At 34.5% G+C, this 23,984-nt stretch overlaps 1 pseudogene; it reads right to left on the bottom strand.

The window, feature by feature from the left end:
• Positions 1–11,814: 11,814 nt before the first annotated feature.
• The window catches only part of LOC125164907 (transmembrane protein 179B-like), a 72,946-nt pseudogene continuing 60,776 nt past the window's right edge, over positions 11,815–23,984 (bottom strand).

Here is a 23,984-nt window from a genome sequence, read left to right on the forward strand (position 1 = left end):
TCCAAAGGTCAAGCACATTAATATGGATTGAGTGATAAATATGCACTATAACTTCTAGTGTGGAGACTAGATTAGTGTTATTAGGTCAGGCTGAGGGTGACAGCAAACATAAAATAACAGTGCATTCAAAAAGATCAAAGTTTCTCTCTCACATATGTATGGGCAGCTTGGGGTCAGCATGAATTTTTTTTGAACGCCAGGGACCAATTTTCCCTCTATTTTCTATCTTGTTTGAAAGATTTAGACACTTCAGTTAAATGTGTTGATTGTTTTTTACAAACTTCCAGAAGGTACATTAGAATGGAGAAAGAATTCCCTTCAGTTTAAAGGCACTTTTCAATAGTTTAGAGGACCACCTTGGGACTGAGATTATCACAAGGACAAACCTTGTGGCAAAGAAGGATGAGAAATGTACTTTACTTTGGGTGGTCATATGCCTAGTAAATTTTAACAGGGTGCTTTAAATGGAAATAATGGGACAATGAATATTAGGGAAGAAAAAAAAAAACGGACTTCATCTTTTCTCTTAAGTATCGAATTTACCATACAGGAATGTTTTAGACATTACAAAAATGTCAATTAAAAGTATTTCAAAGACTTCTTTATAACCAGTTAACTGCACTTTTGTTATTCTAGTTGAAGAAATAAGCCAAAAATATAAAAATACAATAAATTTGAGGCAAATCTAAAAGGCATAAAAGTCTGTGAAATGGCTACAGGTAACTTTTAAAGCTACTCAGTGTATTCTGGCATCCAACTCATTATCCCAAAAGTCTGCTTGAATGCAAGACTTCCTCTCCAGTAAAGATTCATTCTTGTTATATGACTCTAAAGAACTGTTTCAGCTCCTTAAATAGGCAGAAATGCTGGTCTCCTTTGTGTTGTGATTTTGCAGAAAGATTCGCATGAATAAATATTTTGAAACCATCAACTCAGGTATCTAACATTCAGCAAGTCTGTTCAGAAATATGTCTACTGAGAAAATTACCATTTTACATAGAAAAAGACTCTGTATCTAGAAAAAATATTTCACTGGGATGACAAATGTTCAGTTTCAGTCTGACCTCCAAGAGAGTCTCAGAAGCCCTAACACTAATTCTTTCATTAGGTTTGCAGAGAAATTTACCTAATTAATACAGTCTATTTAATAAAAATATGGTTTAAAATAAGTTTCACTTGGCTTTTTAAGAGCTTTAAATTCCATGAAGACAAGGGTTATGGGATCTTTTATATTCACATTTTATCACCAGGACTTAAAATAGTGCCTTGCCTGAAGTAGAAATGTGATGTTTGTTGAATTAAGTATTAATACAGAAATGTGTTAATGGATAAGGAGTACACACTAGTATTTTAGATTATTCAGCGATCCAAAGTAAGAGAAGGAGTATCTCATTATACTAGCTAGGGAATTCCAGTGGTGAGAAATCCAAACTGTGAGCTTAGGTTTACTTCCTCTGCAAATGTTAAAATCATTTTCTTTTTGACCCAAATAGTAAAGGAAACTTGAAAATTAGAACATACATCTTCTTGTTTGTCTTTGTTTATTTTGAGAAAGAGAGAGAGAGAGAAGGAGAGGGAGGGGCAGAGAGAGAGGGAGAGAGAATCCCAAGCAGTGCAAAGTCCTCACTATCAGTGCAAAGTCCAATACAAGGCTTGATCTCAGGAACCATGAGATCATGACCTGACCCAAAATCAAGAATCAGATGCTTAACTGACTGAGCCACCAAGGCACCCTGAGAGCATGTATTTTCTAAAAGCCATGATACTCCTGCTTAGTGTCTGTTATCTGTGTGCCACTCCAAATTATAAAAAAACATGGAGATTGACACCATAACTATATCAATGTATGCATAGTGTTATAGACATTTTCATGACACAATGGAGGGTTTAGCAACTATTTTTTAAATGAATAAATAAAAGTTAAATGAATGAAAGGCATAAGAAAGCTAAAAGAACTGGAAGGTTTATTGACAGTATAAAGAAATACATGTTCAGTCATTAGAGATTACACTCTCGAAAGTATTCTAGATTCAGAATATAGATGTTACTTCAGCTTCCTGGTGAGACTCAACTTGAGTCTTCCAGGCAACACTCCCAGATCTACAAATAGTATACGTAGTCAGATTTCAGAGGTAGGATGGTAAAGGGCACTGAATGGTCTGTGGATTAAGTCCCATGATAGACTTAGAATCCAATCAAGATTTATCTGGACAGAGAAGATTCAAATAAGCTATGACTGAAAAATGAAAAACAGAATTGAATAGAGCCAGTAAGAGTCTAAACCACTGGGAGAAAAGACCTAGAAGAAGGGCCCTCCAATGTATAGAGCATGAAATACAATCACTCAAACTCTGCAATATCTTCACATATGTTTGCATACCTCCAAAATGTGTTACGTTTGTAGTGTTGTCTGTAGTTTCTAAGAGATGGCAGTATGCGCTTGTCCATGCTGATAAATAGCAAGATTGGGGGGGGTCTCTTACCTTTATCACTGAACCCAGTATTCACTCTTCAACAAGTTCTCTGATCTTATTCTCTGATAGAATGCCAATGTTGCTTTAGAGAAAGATAAAAAATAATTAGCCTTTCATTAGGGATACTAACTAAAAAAAAAAAAAAGGATTCAAGTTGGGAATTTATAAATTCCCAGCAGAAATATGGATGCAAAAGTCTGTTCGTGCATAAAAAAATCAGCCATGGCTTTACAGTATTGTTATATATCTAATGGTTGTCCTTTGTGTGAAATAAGTACAATACGAATAATTCAAACATACTAATTATGTAGTAATCACCTATTATGTGCCTGGACCACATACTTGCTTTCAATATAGGCAGAACTTCACTTATCAGGTGCCGGTTATTTGACCTAATTAGTATGCTTATGCATATTTAGTTTGTTCTTTTGTTTACCTAAAAGATAAGTAAAACATTTATAGAATGACTATAAATTAAAAAAAAATAATGAATCCAACATATGTTCCTTTTTAAATACTCGGAGAATCATGAAAAAGATATTTTCTAGTAATTTTAGAGTGATGTTAAATTTTCAGTTGAACAATAGAAGATGGATTAGAATTCTTTGAAAACAATCTCGTTTTATTGTAACCAGTGCAAGAAAAAGAGAAAATAAAATAATCCAGGTCATTAGTCTTATCCTTAATTTTTGTAATTTGGCAAGAGCCAATTATGACTGTATTATTTGACAATATTTTATTATCACAAATAATTTAGAAAGCAAATTACCAAGTATGAGAAAATTGTGCAATTGTTGCTATTTTCGTTAAAACCTGTGATATACTATTCTGACAATTCAATATCGAGGAAAGTAACTTTTACCCCCACAATTATTTTGTTCAGAGGTTTTCACCATATTGAAGGAAGTATAGCCAACTACTATATCCACAATATATGGTTTGCTTCAATGATGTTACGGCTCTGTAATGAACATAATTTGAATTGATTTTAAGTATGAATTTCAAAGATACTCTTATATTTGGATTATTTTTTATAGAAGACAAAATAACCTAAGATGAATACAAATGTGATCAGAGATGTATAATGGCCACTCAATCATAGTCACCCATGGTGAGAAGAAATTTCATGGAGTGAGAATCAAAAGGCATTGCTTGTCTTCCCCTTAAGACGAAAATCTACTGGCCAGAATGAGAATGGGTTGCTCACAGGCATGCCTTAATTCACTGAATAATGACTATGCTTTTATGGCAGAAATTCAAGTCAGATGAGGGCCTGAAAGAGTACTCAGTGGGAAGTAACCATACTTCCCTGGAGATGAGGAACTTTGGAACTGAGGTAAGTTGAGGAAAAATGGAAATCAGGCATCCTACTGTATCTGTAGCAAGCATTCACACTGATAATGTAATAGATATTGATGCCTGCCCACAGAGATGAATGGTGAAAGAAGAAAAGAGACATTTTTCAGCTCTTCTTGATTCCATATTATTCTTCTCATGAGTACTGCTTGAAAGATAATGAAATGATTCAAGAATACCATTACCTCTGGAATGTATCTAATTGGATAAATTGCAGCAGGTCATGGTCCCTACTGATGGACAGGTAGGTACAGTTATGTCATATGTTTGTTTAAGGTAGCTTTAAAATGTTCAGTGAATTTTGTTATTTTTGAAAGACTATGATAATAATGCTTTTATCCTTATTTCTTTAGACATGTATTGGTATTTCAAGCACTATATCCAAAACCTATCATATTCTATTATCAGTGAAAAACTATAAAGTAACACCTACCTTAAAATAAGGAAAGAAAATAAAGCCTTTGTATTCTCTATAATGTTTATCTGCTGGAGTTGTTCTTCAGAAAACAAAACTTTAATAACCTAATTTTGGTTTAGTTTCTACAGAATAATTTTCTTTATGCTATCTACTGGTAAGTATATTACACCCGTATGAAAAAAATAACTGGACAGGTGCTCTATGTTATTTTAATATCTAACAAAAATTATACTTGTGGTTAAATTTTTAATGTCAAAATATAAGGGTTTTCCAATACAAATCCAGTCAAAATATATGATGTGATGGAAGAAAATGGGCAATTTCTATAATAATAATAGGAAAAATATTCTAGATTTTCATGATCTTACTCCTTTTGAATTCTACATCATTTTCTATAAGGTCAAATTCTATGTCATTTTCTGATTTATTTGCAAGATATCATTTTGGATTTGGTACTGTTAAAGTAACTATAAAAAGAGGGTGAATGATGATTTTTCTTCAATTTCAAATAGGACACAATTGTTTTCACTTCTCAACATTATAACTGTAAAATATTATATTATGTATAGTATTTAAACTATGCATATGATATTCTACAATTATTTTAAATCAAAATTTAGTAATCTGAAATTTGTGAAAGTGATTTCATGTTTTGATAGTAGTGAAAAAGTGAATTATTCTATATATGGACAGTATCCTATTTAAATGAAACACAAGTATATATGTGCAATTAACATGCATGGATGTTCAGAAACCTCTGACAGAACTCATGCTTGTGTGTGTACAAACACACACACAGATAAGAAAGGTAGCAATATGCCAAATCTCACAAATAATGCCTTCTAATAAAATTACATTATAACCATATTACTGATATAAATTATATATTTGGTATTTTATTTTATTTTACACTAGTAAGTTGTTTAGAACAGGACTAAAGTTTCAGCTCTGAGAGAATTAAACAAAAGGAAATTGACCTGTGAGTCATTCAATCTTATGAAAAGAGTGCTGGATTGTCTTGTTCAAGTTACTTTTACCTGGGGAACAGGTGGACCCAAAGCCAGAATATCCCTGACAGCCAGGAGGCTACAGAGATACCTGATAAAGGGAAGATATAAATTTTTCCCCACTGCACACCTATGGTATTGATGGTGATTGTCATTCATGGGGAATGTGGGGGACTAAGAAAGTTCTATCTCCATCTGGGAGCATTTTATTCTATCTTCTGCTACATGTAGCTCAATACATACAAATATGCTTCCATATCCTCTTTCATAATAGATGCCTACTTATATTTTTATTATATCGGATGCCATTTTTCCATCAATACTATAACAGACTCACCTTGAAGGTGACTTTGATGTATATTTTATGATCTGGAATTATGATTAACATAATCCATATAAAGTTTATCAACCATAGTATTCTTAGAATATTCTCCATAGAAAAGAAATAAAAGAAAAACACAGATTATTTTCTGTTACTTCTGTTCTATATTTTGCCAAAGGACCAATAAATATTCCTCAAATATATATATAAATTGATGAATAAATTAGTATATAAGAAAAGGAAAATTCAGTGTTCCAAACAACTAATAAAAGAGTTTGTTTTTTCTATCAATAAAATGCAATGTATAGGTATTTTTAAATTTCTAGAAATCCTAAATCATATACTAAAAAACCTAAAGTTTTCCAGAATGGAGTTTCCTCAAAAAACTAAAAATAGAACTACCCTACAACTCAGCAATCGCACTACTAGGTATTTATCCAAGGGATACAGGTATGCTGTTTTGAAGGGACACATGCACTCCCATGTTTATAGCAGCACTATCAACAACAGCCAAAGTATGGAAAGAGCCCAAATGTCCATCGATGGATGAATGGATAAAGAAGATGTGGTGTGTGTGTGTGTGTGTGTGTGTGTGTGTGTATACACACACACAATGGAGGATTTCTTGGCACACACAATGGAGGATTACTCAGCAATCAAAAAGAATGAAATCTTGCCATTTGCAACCACGTGAATGGAAGTAGAGGGTATTATGCTAAGTGAAATTAGTCAGAGAAAGACAAAAATCATATGACTTCACTCATAGGAGGACTCTAAGAGACAAAACACATGAACATAAGGGAAGGGAAACAAAAATAATATAAAAACAGGGAGGGGGACAAAACATAAGAAACTCATAAATATGGAGAACAAACCGGGTTACTGGAGGGGTTGTGGGAGGGGGGATGGGCTAAATGGATAAGGGGCATTAAGGAATCTACTCCCAAAATCATTGTTGCACTACATGCTAACTAATTTGCATGCAAATTTAAAAAAAATTAAAAGTTAACCAAAAATCCCTGAAGTTTTCTAGCTTTATAAATTCAAAAAAAGAAAATGTGTCTTTTCCTCAGCTTGATTATGTGCTCTTGTACAGGGTTACAATAATTGAATCTAATTCTGGCATTGTAACAACAAGAGCCAACTTAACAGGCTATTTATTTATTTTTATTTTATAAACCTTGTAAACATTTACTCAGTTCAAACTTTTCAATGAACTAGATTAATAATCTATTACCAATAATAACATTTATATGAAAGTATAAATCACCTACGTTGCCAATAAAATAATGTAAGCAAATATAACAGGTATGCAGTTGTTCTAATAGACAGTATGTCTTTGGGTATGAGTTTATATAATACTATAATTAAAATACATGATAAATACCTGACAAATACATAATAATATACATACATAAAAATACATAATTGCCATTCCAGGAGCATTTCCTATGCATATTCTAAGACCAGTAGTGCAAAGGAGCATTACCACAAGGCCTGTCCTTAGGGCTTTATTAAAAAACAAAATAGTAAAAACAAAAAAAAATTAAAATCATTTCATAATAAACTTACATTCTATGACAAGTTTTCAATACATTCCTACAAATTCTGTCTTTTAGGCTCACAACTTACCTTTGACACTATGATATTTCATAGAATCGTCTCTCTGTAGAGGCCTAACATACAACTTTAGTATTCCTTAATTTCTTATAGTAGCATAGATTATAATTGTGCTTAAACATGGATAGTATGCAGCTAAATTCCATCAACCTAGGGTCACAAAGATCGCAACCTCAATTTTATTGTGATTGTTTTACCAATCCTTTCCTTGACCCTATCCTTGCACCTATAACTGAATAATTGTGGTTGATCTGAATAAACAAAATAGACTTAAACTAATCTTCCTTTTCCCATGGTTAAAAAACCACAAAGAGACATCAAATGTCATTGTATATACTATGCTTTCTGAGGAAAGAAAGCATTTAATTCAACTAGAACACTATATCCAGAGATTCTGATTAAGATTTTATTACACTTTAAAATGACGAGAGTCAGCTTTTAAGGGAATTTCTTTTATTCTGCAGATTGTCCAAGCCCTTATTTACATAAAGCTACAATTTACAGATTTGGCAAGTATAAAACTCTGCATGCACTAATCAGCAGACATTAGTACTTAAATTTAAAGCCACAAATTTTTTGATGATAACCAAACTTGGTACTTTTGAGTTTCATCATATAATTACATAAATATAATGTGTTATTATCTTACAGCAAAACATGTGTATTATATTAAGTTATTCATAATTCCTCAGGTAGCACTCACTACAGCCAATATTCTATGTGGATGCTGAATAATTTAACAATGGAATTGACCTTTTCCAAGGAAGAACCACCTTTACAATTTAACCTGTCTCTAAAAAGTTAAGGTTTCATGTTTTAAAAGTGTGGATTATGTATTAGGGTAGAAAAGGATATGCTATAGTGACAGGCAATGTAAAGATGGTTCTCAAAGCACCCTGGGATCCAGGCTGACAAGGATTCTACCACCTTGTCATAACAACATTTGGACCACGTGGGATGCCTCACTTGCTGCAACAGGGAAAGACAAAGGGAGAACCAAATGTTTCCTTTTCCCTATGTCCTCTTCAAGTGACCTACATCATTATCATTCAGAGCTACTGGCCAATATAAGAAATATGACTTTGCCAAAGTACAAGGAAGACAAAAAAATGTAGTGAAAAAAGAAAAAGAATATTTGGTGAGTACTCTCACTGCAATAATTTGTACAGCCCAAAAAGAAAAGGGGGAAATGAAAAAGAAGTCACAATTTATAATATAGATGTTCCTACGCTAAAAGGTAAAATGATTTGAAATATGATAAAGTGCTTCAAATATGCATAATTATACTTTGTATTTACATGTCTGTATCCTGATTTGCCTAATAGTAAGTGCTTAACTAAACTGACTTCATAATAGATATTAACCCTTTCACATAATATTCCAGATGATTTTCTCGAGATCCCTGTGGCAGAAATTTAAGAAATTATCTGTTCTGTGATTGAGAAGGTTCTCCTGAAAGAGAACTAAAAGCAATTTTCCCAAAAATTCTCCTTAACCCCCACAACACTCAACTTTCTGTAATGAAAAATAGGATTATAAATCATTTTCCACTCAATTTACCATGAATAAAATTGAAATTTTACAAATTTACAAATAAATGTACAAATTTTATCCAATAATAAATTACAACTGCCTCCAGTAAAGATAAGAAATGAAGCCAATACGAGCTCTTGAAATTGTGAAATACATGTTTGTGTTAAATAAATCAGCTAAACCCTTATGGATGGGCAGTAGGCCAGGTAAGCAGCAGAAATGGAGATGAAAAAGGGTGGAAGAATATGTTGATATAGAAAGTCTCTAAAACAGCTTTTACAAATTAAAATTTGTAACCATTCCTTAAGAAAAAAAAAACTACAAGGCTACAAAAATACTACAACTCTGGAACTTTAATAATAAAATGATGCAGGAAAAGCAAGCAAACATTCACATTTTGCCACTAGGAGTAGAAATTGTTAAAATGTTCATTTGGAATTAATTACATTATGGTTATCAAAATTCCTACACGGCATATTGCACTAGTCCTAATAACTCATGCACATTTGTAGAAAAAATTTGTGAAGATGTTCAACATTGCATTGATTTTTTTAATGTTTTTGTTTATTTTTGAGACAGAGAGAGACAGAGCATGAGCAGGGGAGGGGCAGAGAGAGAGGGAGACACAGAATCTGAAACAGGCTCCAGGCTCTGAGCTGTTGCACAGAGCCCGACGCAGGGCTTGAACTCATGGACTGTGAGATCATGACCTGAGTGAAGTCGGATGCTTAACCAAGTGAGCCACCCAGGTGCCGCATCATTGATTTTCTATCAAATGTCATGAAAGGGTTCAGGACAGCACTCCCTCTCCCCAGAATATGCCACTGTGACATGTGAGTTATTTTGATCTGAAGACGCTTAAGGATTCTGGGTGCTCAAGACAAATTTTTGTCCCTCCCATAACCACACAGAAGTACAGAATTTGGGAAGGGGGGGGGGGCGTCCCAGAATAAGAGTTATTAACAGAGATAGATATTATCTGAATGACCCATCTGTAATGGCAGGACAAACATCTAACTGCCAAACACCTGCTCTTCTCATCTCCCTGTGAAGTTGCATTCCTTTCCCTGCAGTCCTAGACTCCTGTCCCCTTCTCCTTAGTTGAGGAAGACATATATATCTCATTTTGCCTGTCTTTGGAATTTCTTAGTCTGTGTGGATTCCCCAGTGAATAATGCTATGGGATGTGATTCTCTGCTGTTCAACTGCCTCATGTCAATTTGATTCTTAGTCCAGCTAGAAGGACCTTTGAGGGGATAAGATTATTCCACCCCAGCAGTCACAAACAACTTTAAAAAAGAATAAAATAATGAGTCATTATTTTATGAAATACTACCAAGTTGTTAAAGAAAGTTGCATATAAAGTAACTTTATGTGGAAGTATCCCTGGCAAGGAAGGCTCACAAAGGCATAGGGTTAAGTACTTAATAACAATACTATCACAGCTAATTTTATTGGGTTCTTTCTCCATATGGAGTATTATTATATCCACCCCAAGTGTATTACACTTACATCATCACAATGACTATGCAGTGTAGATAAAATTATAACCCTTCTTTTACAGATGAGAAAACTAAGTCACTGAGACATCTTTCCGGGTCTTGCTTAAGGTTGCAGAACTAGTGAACGGTTAACCTTAAAACCAATCAAGGCAGCCCCCAGCCTGTGTTATTCACATTAAGAGATTATCTCCCGGGGGGGGGGGGGGGGGGAGGGAGAAGAAAGAAAGAAAGAAAGAAAGAAAGAAAGAAAGAAAGAAAGAGACACTTAAAGAGAAAAAAAATCCTATTTATATGGGAAAAAAATGCCTGTAGCTATACACTTACATAAATGTTTTAAAAAGAAAAAGAGGGGTGCCTGGGTGGCTCAGTTGGTTGGTCGTCCAACTTTGGCCCAGGTCATGATCTCACGGTTTGTGAGTTCGTGCCCCACATCGGACTCTGTCCTGACAGCTCGGAGCCTGGAGCCTGTTTCAGATTCTGTGTCTCCCTCTCTCTCTGCTCCTTCCCTGCTCTCTCTCACTCGCTCGCTCTCTCTCAAAGATAAATAAACATTTTAAAAATTTTAAAGAAAAAGAATGGGAAGATAAACATCAAAATTCCACCTGATGAACCAAAATATAGGCTTCATAATAGCCGCTGCTGTATCTATTTTATATGCTTTCTTTTCTAGCAACAGTGCCTTGTTAAGCCTTAGATAAATACTTGTTGCTGGTTAATGAGTCATAGGCTAATATATACACAGTACTTAACTTTCTGTAAAGGAATGTATTGGGAAATGTGAAGGAAAGCATGGTGGCATGCTTTACTTCTTTTATGTTTTGATATTATTTGAATTCCTGAAAATTACACTATATTATTACTTACATAATTTTATGCTATATTAACAGATTTTGAAAACTATTCTCTAATGACAAGCAAGTTAGAGTTTCTTAAATATTTTAAGTTCATGCCTTTTAGTGGGTAAGATTTTCAGACTATCTTTAGTATTAAAAGAAATACAAAACTTAACATGCTCTGTTTTGTAATAAGGACATGGTTTATTTAATTTAATAAGCAGTTAAACCTGAATGACTTAATATATTAGCTTAGATGTTTGACATATGTCTCTATTTCCTTTGAAAATTTAGAATACCCTGGGCACCTTTTAAGTTCACTGAGGCTTGGGGGGGGGCTGGTAAAAAGTAACTTTAATGCATTTGGGAACCACAGTGTTATAACAATATTTAAATTCCTTAAATAAATATTTTAAATGTGCATTTCTATCGTCATGTTCACGGGCACAAGCTTGCATGCAAATTTATTTCCTTAGAACATCATGCCTGCTTATGTTTTGCATTTATTTCTCTTATAATTATTTATTTGTAATTTTAATCTCAAATATGTTTTGGGGGATGTTTGTTGAAGAAAGTAATGTAGTATTTTTTACAAAAACAGCTACAGGAAGAGGTGGAAGGGGCCTCCCATCATGTTTCCCTCATGGAGGGGAAAACGGTGCCTAGAATAAACAGGGCCATGTGGGGGCAAGAGGATTGCAGGCACTTGGGCAGAGTCTTTGGCTGCAGGAAGCATTCTTTGGTTACTCTCAAGAACGGGAAAGAAGTAGCCCAAGGAAAGTATCTGTCTCAGAGCTCCATTCAGGGTCCCCCGCTCTACAGGCTGGTAAGGGGTGGCTTCAGACTTCCAGTGTACCACCTGCAGCACCAAAACCATGCACCACAATACAAGATTCACCTAAGAAGAGGTATCAACATTGTGTGGATTGGAGCAAAACTGCAGAGCAGTTTCAGGGGACGTCCGTGGATTTCTGGGCTTCAGAGTAGCTAATCGTAATGTTCAGGGACATGACAGATTTGCAGAGAATGAGTGCCAAGTGGAAGGATACAGGCACTAAGGCCAGGAAGATGGCTATAGCTAGGATGGCCAGTGCAATGCGGAGTCCTAAGGGGCTTCTGAGGGAGTCTTCGATGCAGTTGCTGTAGACCCAGAAGAGCAGAAGCAGGAGACAGTGGGGGGGGGGGGAGCAGGAGGCCAGAGACCCCAGCCGCAAAGTAGCAGAGGAATGGGGCCGAGGATCACGATAAGGCCAGGGAGGAGCCATTCAGGGTGACGGTGCCATACAGGGGACAGCAGCCACTGAAGGAACCTTGGGTCCAGGTCAGCATCGCGGCTGCCATGGCCCCACGCAGGAAGGAGGCTTTGAAGAGTAAGAACTTGAAACGCTGCATAATGCAAAGCGTAATGGTGAGCAGAGTATTTTTTCTAGAATATGATGGATATCATAAAAATTTTAGACTCAAAACAAAGTTATACTTATATTTTAAAATTCTTAAATTGTTTAACTTAGATTTGTTAAGTAATTAACTTAAAATTGAATAATTAACAGAATTAGATATTTTTGCTGTTAATAATGTTAATATCAATGCTCAAAATGTATTTTTTTAAGTTTTAATGGTAACGATTTTGTAAGGGATATGATCCCTTCTCAACCTGAATAGTAACTGGCTATTTTATGATAAGTTTCTTCTGTTTTTAGGAAAATAGGTTCAATGTATAGTTCTTTAGAATGTGGCTTATTGTTTTCATGACATATTTATTTCTATATCAATACTTATAATGTTAACATGTCAAAATGAAGTATGAGCTTGATAGCATCTATAATAGCTTCTTGAATAGTGACTGTTATAAAAATAAAGACACAGATGAAGGCTATTTCACATTTCATTATTTTAAAAATGTATTTTGTTTTCCTTATAATGTGTCATATTTTTACAATGTGGAAAAGCCATATGCCTGCCATCACATAAGACTTCCCCAAAAATTAAACAGTGACTATAGTTAATGATGACATTGACACAAAATAGCATTTTGAAAGCCTTGTGAGTTTTTCTATTAGTGAACATTCTATATCAAAGGACAAAGTTCAGTCCATAACTGATGCATAACTTAATAGGAGTATATCCACAAATGAGTTAAATTCTCTGTAACTACTCCCTGAGACATTAAATAAAGACAGTATCATCTTCCTCACAAAGTCAATGTCATGGGGTCAACTGAGGTAAACCGTATCACTAATGTCTGGCACAAGAAAGTCATTAAGCTAATAAGCACATTTTTTTAAAAAAAAATTTAATGTTTATTTTTGAGAGAGAGAGACAGAGAGACAGAGCATGAGTAAGGAAGGGGCAGAGAGAGAGGGAGACACAGAATCTGTAGCAGGCTCCAGGCTCTGAGCTGTCAGCACAGAGCCCATCACCAGGCTTGAACTCACAAGCCCTGAGATCATGACCTGAGCCGAAGCTGGACACCTAACCAACTGAGCCACCCAGGTGCCCCAATAAGTACATAATTTTTAAAAAGTTTAAGTAATATAATACCATTTTATAAAGTTGCAATTTATTCTTATTTCTGAGAAATTAAGTTGTTCATCTGTTATTCGGCCTAACTGGCTGACATTTCACCAATATTTACTGAGGAAAATATTTACCCATAATTTTCGATTGTGTCAATCATCATAGTAAGCACTGGAGATATATAACTGAGCAAGACAAAGAAGGCTTTGCCCACCATGGAGCTTCCTTTTCCAGTATGAGTCTGAAAGTCAGGGATACAGAAAATGAATTACACACAAAATAAATGTGATACTTCAGAGAGTGATCAATATGGTGATAAATTAGCATGAGAAAACTGGTGACTGGGAAGTTACCTTAAATAGAATGATCAGGGTAATGAGGTAACATCTGAACTTAGGACTTAATGATGAGAAAGAACCAGTCACATACACATCCTAGGGAAATACATTCCCATTCAGAGGAAACAGCAGAAACAAAGACCGAGAGATGGGAAGAAAGCAGACATAACCAGAAGGAAGAAGAATGCTAATGTAGCTACAACACGGTAAGGAAGGTTACAGAGATGTTACTGCAGGAGGAGGCAGGTATCAGATTTTTAAACCATGACAGGAAGGTTGGATTTGTTCAAATTCCAGTAGAAAGCCTTTGGGTAATTTTAACCAGGTGGTTGACATGATTGAATCTATTTAAAACAGCAATCCAAATCCAACAAATTGTTAGGCTCTTGTATTAATCTAAGTAGGAGAAAATGGATGTATAATAAATAGAATTAGTGGAGACAGAGGGGACTAAGCTCATTTGGGAAATATTTTGGAGACAGAACCAAGAAAATGAATTTTTTTTTTATTTTTTTTAAAAAAAATTTTTTTTTCAACGTTTATTTAATTTTGGGACAGAGAGAGACAGAGCATGAACGGGGGAGGGGCAGAAAGAGAGGGAGACACAGAATCGGAAACAGGTTCCAGGCTCTGAGCCATCAGCCCAGAGCCCAACGTGGGGCTCGAACTCACGGACCGCAAGATCGTGACCTGGCTGAAGTCGGACGCTTAACCGACTGCGCCACCCAGGCGCCCCAAGAAAATGAATTTTTTGAAGGCAGTACATGAACAGATACATCCAGGGTAATTTTTATGCTGTAACAGAATGCTGATTCTATAACACAAAAATGGATCAACAGATCCATTTCAGCAGAAAGGAAGCGGAAGAGAGAAGTTCAAGTATCCTACTTCATGCATGTAAAATACAGATAACTATTACATTTCCAAAAGAAGATTCTAAGTAACCTGGAAATATGGACATATAAGTATGTAACTCCTAGGAGATATCAAGATTGTTGCTCTCAATCTGCAAATCACCAGAATATAGGATATTTCAAAGCCTTAAGGATGGATGGCATTATAGAAAAAAAAAAAAAAAAAGCCCAGCTGACGCCCTAAAGCAGTCTAGTATTTTTTTTTTTTTTTAATTTTTTTTTTTCAACGTTTATTTATTTTTGGGACAGAGAGAGACAGAGCATGAATGGGGGAGGGGCAGAGAGAGAGGGAGACACAGAGTCGGAAACAGGCTCCAGGCTCTGAGCCATCACCCCAGAGCCCGACGCGGGGCTCGAACTCACGGACCGCGAGATCGTGACCTGGCTGAAGTCGGACGTTTAACCGACTGCGCCACCCAGGCGCCCCAGCAGTCTAGTATTTTGAGGCCTAGAAGGAAAGGCTCAGCTGTAGTTGGGGAATAAAGCCAATAATCAAGATATTCTATTGTCATTGATGCCTGGGATTGGAAGTTTTTCAAGAAATTGAGGATGGAATGCAGTCAAATCCTGCTAAGCGGCAAATTAGGATGAAAACATGGGATTAATATTGTGTAAGATTTCAGTGCTGGTGCCCTTAGTAAGAACTCTTTCACTGGCATGTTGAGAAAGACAGCTATAGTAGAGCTAACCAAAGAAAGAAGAAGAATGAAAAATAAGACGTCATATACAATACTTGTCATATTAATCATATTGTCTTGGGGGAAAAATGGACTTTATATAAGGTTGTGGTACTTCAACTTATTTTTAAGGTAAAAATTTAGTTGATAATATAAAGTAAGAATTACACCTATTCTGCTCATGAACATACAGAATAGCAAAGTTTTGTTCCTTTTTCCAGGATTAATTAATTTTCATATTCCTTACAGTTCTACTCACTTAAATCCCCATGTTTATATTTACCAAGGGGAAATTTAATTGTGAACAAGCTTATATTTGCATCATTTAAATAGTGACAAATAAAAATATAATTTAAACCATTTTTTTTAAATAAAAAAGTATTCCAATTCATTATCAAGAAAAGTTAGGTTTATTGACTGATAATGTGTTGTCAAGACTCAGTTCTTGATAATTTGGTTATACTACTGTAAGACAATCCTTTTGGTAATTAAAAATTCATGCATTTGAGTGTGTGTACAGGGACAGAGAGGGAGAGTGACACACACAGGAAGAGACAGAAACAAAGAGAAGAGAGAGTGAGCTTTGAGAAACAAATTTTTTAAATGATTATACGTATTGATTATGTAAAAACATTAATATTTAAATACATTTTAAAGAATCATTTTACTTATCTTTCCATACTAATTATAAGCCAATTTTTAAATGTAAGTGATACAATTATTAACAAGTTTTAGATTGCTCAGTAGAGTTCTGAAGATAAATATTAATGAACACGCTATATTGTGTCATATGCTGATTGATTCTGGAGTGTTGTAGACAATTTTATATATCATATTTTTAAAAGGATAAGCTTAAATTACAAATTAACACTAAATATAAAGGAATATAAAATATTTCTTAGAGAGAGACTAACAATATTCATATTCAATGACTCAGTGAAGGCACATGAAAGTTAAAAACATCAATACCCTTCTTCAAATATTTAGAGGGTCTTACAGAGGAAATTTGGCTTGCATTATTCAAAATGGTCCAATGCATACTCAAAAAGGTATGGTTGCTCCTTCAAATTTTCCACTGCTAATTGTATATGAAGCCAGAGGGCAGTAAAGCAGCATCCAATCATGGAAATTCCACAGTAAATTCTTAAATTTTTGAGAGTGAACTACTTAGAAAATAGAATATTCTTTATTTGTGTTATAGACCTCTTAGCATCACATTTTGTATTACTGCACTGAAAAGATCCTCTTACTACCGTATGGTAATAACTGGGTAAAATTAATGAAGTATAATCAAAACCCCCAAATGCCACACTATTGTCCTTCCTGGAGATTTCGTGATGACTTGGTCAAATTAGAGCCCTTTCATAGTGATTCAGTATTAGAGAAGAGGAAGGAGGTTATGTGACTTATTAAACCTGAACTATATTTAAATTTTCACCTGCCATAAAACTTTAGGCTTAAGCATCTATGAAGAATTCAAACTTTCTGTGAAAGGAAAGAGAATTTAATATTTCCTATCCCAAAAACATCTTCACCCACACAGAAACATTTGGAGAAAACAAAGAATCAAAACTGGATTCAAAACAAAATTTTCTGAAGTTAAAAAATTGAACTATATCATTGAAAAAGGAGACTCTAACACCAGGTAAAAAGATAAATGGCCAAATTTGTTTTAAACATTGACAGATGAATAATCAAATACTTTAATATTGTAAGTTCTTATACATAATACTGGTATGGAAATGGTAAAATTAAGAAATTAAAATCTGGAATTTACTGTATGAATCATATCTATCATTAATTTAACTTTATATAATTCCATTACATCTTTATAAATATAATAATATTTTTAAGCCTGGAGCCTGCATCGAATGCTGTGTGTGTGTCTCTCTCTCTGCCCCTCCCCTGCTCACACTCTCTCTCTCTCAAAAAAAAATTTTTTTTTAATTTAAAAAACTTATTAAAATGCATGTTACATAAATTATGCAAAATATATATAAAAGAGAATATATATGTAAGACTTACACTGATAGACTAAGACTAATATGTACATTTTAAGTATATATGTATATATATGTGCATATATACACACACACACACACATATATCCTTAAATATATATTCTTCATATACTAGATCTTCTGGCTTACATAAAATATAATTCAATTTTCAAAATATGTTTACATTAAAGATTGTCATAACAATCTATTTGTGCAAAGTATATTTATTTTTAGTATAATAGAAAACAATAGTATATACTGTTTTAAAAAGACATGAATAAAGTGTAATATGTGGATTACATAAATTTTACAATATAACAATATTTAAGCTGCCCATCTGGGCAGGTATTTTCTGCTTTCTAACACAATACCATCATCTCTCATCTGGACCCTTTAAATACACTCCTAAATGATCTCCTCATTGCCATTAAAATTGTCACCTCTGCTCCCTTCTCCAAATGACAGCAAGAGTGATATTTTTAAAAAGCAAATTTATTCTTGTTGCTCTCTCGCTTAATACCACTCTATTCCTATTAAATGTAGAATGAATTTCAACATGCCTAGCAGAAAGTCTCTTGCTTCATCTCAACTTAATTTCATGGAACTCTGCCTCATTCATTAATCTCTAGCTGCTTTCTTTGATCCCTTTTTCTGATGGTCTTTGTTGCTGCAGGGACTTTGCACATCCTCTCTCTATATTGTGAATGATCATTCAATCCTTTCCCTGCACCTCACAACCTCAGATTTAGTATCACTTGTTATTTCAAATGAGCCTAGTTCCACTTTTTTGGTGCTTCCATAGGTTATCATTTTATTTACTGTAGTTTTAACTTCATTTTTGGAAAACAGAAATATTGTGTCCCCAGCACTGAACAGAAAATTAAATGAGTTAGGGAAAAAAATCTTACAGACTGCTTTATCACTAAAGGCTGGCATATCATGTGACATAAAGTAGGTACTTAATACATTTTGGTGACTGAAAATAAATTTCAAGTAGTCTCAGTGATCTGTTATATATAGTTGTGTTATAGATTTGGGGTAAAAATTTAAATTGGTAGGCTCAAAAAGTAAAAGCTAATACAACATTTATATAGGCAGATTGTACACAAATAGTTTAATCTTTGATGTAGTATAAGCAGACATTTAGTTTATTTGCTCCCTTAAGAATACGGCATTTTCCAACTACCTAATCATTTAAAAGAACTTGTTTAGGCACACCTGGGTGGCTCAGTTAGTTGAGGCTCCAAATCTGGATTTTGGCTCAGGTCATGATCTCACAGTTTGTGTGTGAGTTTGAGCCCCACGTTGGGCTCTGTGCTAAAAGTGCAGAGCCTGCCCGGGATTTTCTCTTCTTCTCTCTCTCCCCCTCCCACCCCAAATAAATACACTTTTTAAAAAAATAAAAGAACTTGTTTAAAAATCAGAGTTCTCTCATGATATCGAAAGACCCATGCACTCCTGTGTTTAATGTAGTATTATTCACAATTGCCAAGATACAGAAACAACTTCAAGTATCCATCAGTGGGTTAGTGGATAAAGATGTGCTGTACACACACACACACACACACACACACACACACACAATGCAATATTATTCATCCATGAGGGAAAAAAAAAGAATCTTGCCATTTGTGACAATGTGGATGGACCGGGGGCATTATGTTAAGTGAGATAAGTGAGACAGAGAAAGACAATTACTGTATGTTCTCACTGATACGTGGAATCTAACTCAAGCAGAGCAGAACTCATAGAAACAGGGTAGAATGGTGGTTATTAGGGGCTGGGGAGTGGAGGAATTGGGAGGGTGTCGTTTAAGGATACGAACTTGAAAATAATAGATAATGAAGTCCTGAGGATCTAATGCAAAGCATAGTGATTATAGATAATAATACTATATTATAAACTTCAAAGTTGCTAACAGACTAGATCTTAATTGTTCCCACCACAGAAATCAACATGGGGGCACCTGGGTGGCTCAGTCAGTTAAGCCTCTGACTCTTGATTTTGGCTCAGGTCATGATCTCAGGATTCCTGGCATTGAGCCCCACACTGGGATCCCTGATGACAACACAGAGTCTTCTTGGAATTCTCTCTTACGCTGTCTCTCTGCCCCATTCCTCCACTCCCTGTGCACATGTGTGCACATGCTCTCTCAAAAAAGCTTTTTAAAAAAATCAACATGACGTATACCTTAAATTTATATAATGGTATGTGTCAATTATATCTCAATTTTTAAATATTTTTCAATGTTGATTTATTTTTGATCGAGACAGAGCCTGAGTGGGAGGGGCAGAGAGAGGAGAGACAGAATCCAAAGCAGGCGCCAGGCTATGAGCTGTCACCACAGAGTCCAACATGGGGCTCGAAACCACGAACTGTGAGATGAGGACCTGAGCCGATGTCAGACACTTAACCAACTGACCAACCCACGTGCCCCAATATATCTCATTTTTTAAAAAATCAGGGTTTCCTTTATTGTTTCTTATTTGTTTAGTCTTTTGTTTTTATTTTTCCTTTTTATAATCTCTTAGCATTTTAACACTCAAAATGATAAACTACAATTCTCAAAGTCTGAAAAGCATTTGGACAAGCATCAGTATGTTTTATTCTAGATTGCTCTTTCTAATATTAGTGCAAAGAATTACAGTAAGTATGTAATGAAAATTGCTTAGAAGGAACAAATTGAATTAAATCTGTATTTGCTTTTTAAATATTATGAGGTTAACTAAATTTTAAATTTTGCCATCTATGTACCATAGCAGAGAAAGTAGCATAAAAAAGAGCCAGAAAATAATTATCTAGGTCAATTTCTTTAATGATACAATTTATCAGGCTTACGAAAACGTTACCCTGTAGGAAAAAGTAGAGTTGACACACCAATATTTCACTGGCATTATAGTCTTTGGAAAATTGCCTAGTTTAAAAGTAAGATATTTTGGTTCTGGTTGATTAAACTATTTAAACAATCTCTGCTAGTATATGTGGCTTGTCTTTAGATAATCTAAAATAAACACATAAAACAAACAAAATATATTTTTATCCTGTGATTCATTGCTATGTATATTTTCATTATTTGAAATGCACAATATTGTGGTTTTTAAGCTAATTCTATTCTGGATTGAAAGTACTTTGCATAGAACTGACTCAGTCACTATCACACTCTTGCAGTAGATTGATTCACATATACAAAGGAGAAGCTTTGGCCTTTTTACTGTTTTGACTGTATTTTGGTATTAAATTATTTATTACACATTTTAATGCAAATTTATTTGACCTATGGAGTTGATTCTAAACATTATGAAAGGTTTACATGTAACCTTTACTTACCCTCATCAATCCCAGCATTATGCTGAATAACGCAATGTTTATAATTACTATTTTAAATCCTTTGATGGAAATTGTTTCTACGCTTATTAATTCAAATAAATATGTCAAATAATAACCAGAATTGCCAATTCCAAACATTCTACCTTCTTCATCCTAGGGACTTCATTAATATAAAGGACAAGCCATAGATAAGATTTGCCAGCATGCTCATTTTTATGCACTTTTCTTTGGAGAGCTTTTTGGTTATTGTTTATTACAATCACACACGGTTCCTCCTAATTTATAGATCCAAGAACGGGGAACATTAATCTCTTATGATTTTTGTAACCTCAAATACAAGTTTAATTTACTGAATGCAGAAATGCAAAAAAATCTTATGGAGTTAATGTGGCTTTTTTTCATTTCATCTTATGTTCAACTCTAATCCACGTTCCTGCAGATTTTATAGTTATTTACCTATATTTTTGGAGGCAAGCAACACAAAATGCCTTTGTACAGGATGAGTCACTCCAAGGAATGTGACTAGAGACAGCATATTAGTACTGTTTGACAAAGCAACTTATTATTTAAGCACAGAAAAGGACAAGAAATTGTATTTGAGTGAAAGGGAAAGGAGAGGCAGAAGAGGAAAAACATCAGTGCAAACTATAACAACCAGAAAATTGGATGAAAAGAAACAAGTCAAAGTTCTAGAAGGAATACCAATACGAGTACAGCCGGCCGCACTACTTATCAGCTGCACACAGGCCAAGCTCCTCGAGGAAATCCAATTTGTTTAGAGGAAGTGACCAAAGAGATAGAGCCAGGCAAATGATCCGAAGTGCCCTGTAACAAAACATACCAGAGAAGCTGCTTTCCATAGTTTGAAATGTTTCCCACTAGGCTTTGTCATTTTTAAGAAACCACCCACTTTAAAATGGCACAAAGAATCCCTAATTCGGACAGAGTTACTATTATATATCATATTTTTAAAAATTATGTAATGGAAAAAGTTGCTGACAACTGAACTAGTAAATTCACATTTTTCTCAAGTACTGAACCCTTTAAAACCTGAAGCAGTTTATTCTGAAATATTTTAAATATACCCTTGAATGTTTCAAGACCTCCAACTCTAATTAGGAAAAATAAAAATCAAACAGTATGGCAACACGTATTTCATATGAAGATTCAAAAGTTAAAAAATAGGCTATATGGACCAGAGGATAGCATTACTTTAAAAGACAAGTGAGACACTGATGGAAATTGGGTAGTATGTCAATAATCTATATAGGAATTACCAAAGTTGAAGAAACAGGGGCAGGGACATTATCCCTCTCATCTTGAATCTAAAAAAAAAATGATGTACACCAACTAAAATAAGAAAAATGCAGGCTTAAAGAAAGAAAATAGTTTACATCAAGGAGGTAATTTACACAGTATAATAATCTCTAAAGTTGGCCACAGAATCATGAAATCACCAAATTTCAAGAAAATAATGTCTGGATAGGATGCTGGGTTAGTTACAACCATTGGAATTTGATTAAAAAAACCTGGTTTGTAGGTCTTGTGTAAGGTTTTCTCTCTACTTTTATCAGTTTGGAAATGAATCAAGAGAAGTTGTGCTGTGGAATCATGCAAACCAAAATGACTTTCCTTTACTACAGGTTTCTTTCAATTCTAATTTACTTTGTTAACAATTTCTATATTTTCTGTGTAAGTGCCTGAATGGTGCCTATTGCCCATGCCCAGTAGAAATTAATTGCATCACAGTTGCTTAAAAGTACTACAGCATCAAAATTCTTAAAAGCATTTGCAGCCTTAATGTTGTGCAACAACATTAAGCTACATTAAGTTGTAGCTCTATTAGCTACAACTAAATTTAAGCTTATGTTGTCTTTATGCTGAAATGGAGCAGTTTCTGAGCTTGATGAAAAAACGCATTACGTATCCTCAAAGTATCATTTTCTCTTGTGTGTGAATTAATATTCTGACAATAAAATTGTTTTCATAGCAATTATATAATTTTTCATGGTTTCTTTTGTCTGTATTGTTTCCACTTATTTCAAAGGTAGGAGTGTGCAAAACCATTAAATTTCTCATCATATAATAGAAATATATTTATAATTTCTAATGGAATGTATTCCCAAAATACTTGAGGTGGTTAAGGGATAAAATAGGTAGGAGTTCGTTTTTATGGAGTCTGAGGTGTTTAAAAATACTTAGAAATAATTGACTTTATACGCATGTATCCCAACTACTTGTGTTTATTTGATGCCTATTATATGCCAAGCACTATTTGAAGATCTTGAAATGCATCTCTGAACAAGACAGACAGTTTTCTCTCCCCAGAAAGCCTGCATTCTTCTGAGAAGGGACAAAAAAGCAAACAAAATGAATGAATCATTGAATAACCATTTGGAAAATATGAGTCTGTTATTCATATTCTGCAAATAATTAAGATAGGGTAAGAGATGAATGACAGGGGCACCTGGGTGGTTCAGTCGGTGGAGCTTCTGACTCAACTGCACCTCAGGTCACGATCTCAGGGTTGGTAAGATGGAGCCCCACATCAGGCTCTGCCCTGAGAAGCGGGAGCCTCCTTGGGATTCTCTCTCTCCCTTTCTCTCTGCTCCTGTTTGCTTGATCTCTCTCTCTCAAAATAAGTGAATAAACTTACAAAAAAAAAAGAGGTGAATGATAAAGGTAAATGGTTTGACATGGGAGAGTTTTCTAACAAAGCCATAAGCATACTAAGATGAATAATAAAGAAGTGGTCATATAAAGTACTGGATAGAACGTCATTTCAAGAACAAATTAATATCATTTTTGAGGCAGATATGCCAACTTGTCGCCAGATATCAGTTCTGTCTGTCTTCATAGAACTCCTTATGGTATATTTTTTCTCTGAGTAAGATTTACACCTCATTTCCTTTTTTCCTGAGGCATGCATATGTGTCTAAATTTGTACCAAATATATGTGTAACTAGAAGTGGCATGCAGCTGACGCCAGAAAACCTCCTTATAGATAACCAGCTTGTGCCCTTTGACACGTCTTTGTCCCTTCCAACATTTTTTTTTTGCCAAAAAGAAGAAATGGCTGAAATTAAATTTTAACTGTCATGTTGTACCGTAAAGTTGAGAGTCTATACATCCATGGTGAAGCATTT

This window comes from Prionailurus viverrinus, chromosome A1 (assembly GCF_022837055.1).
Source record: "Prionailurus viverrinus isolate Anna chromosome A1, UM_Priviv_1.0, whole genome shotgun sequence".
Classification (NCBI taxonomy): Eukaryota; Metazoa; Chordata; class Mammalia; order Carnivora; family Felidae; genus Prionailurus; species Prionailurus viverrinus.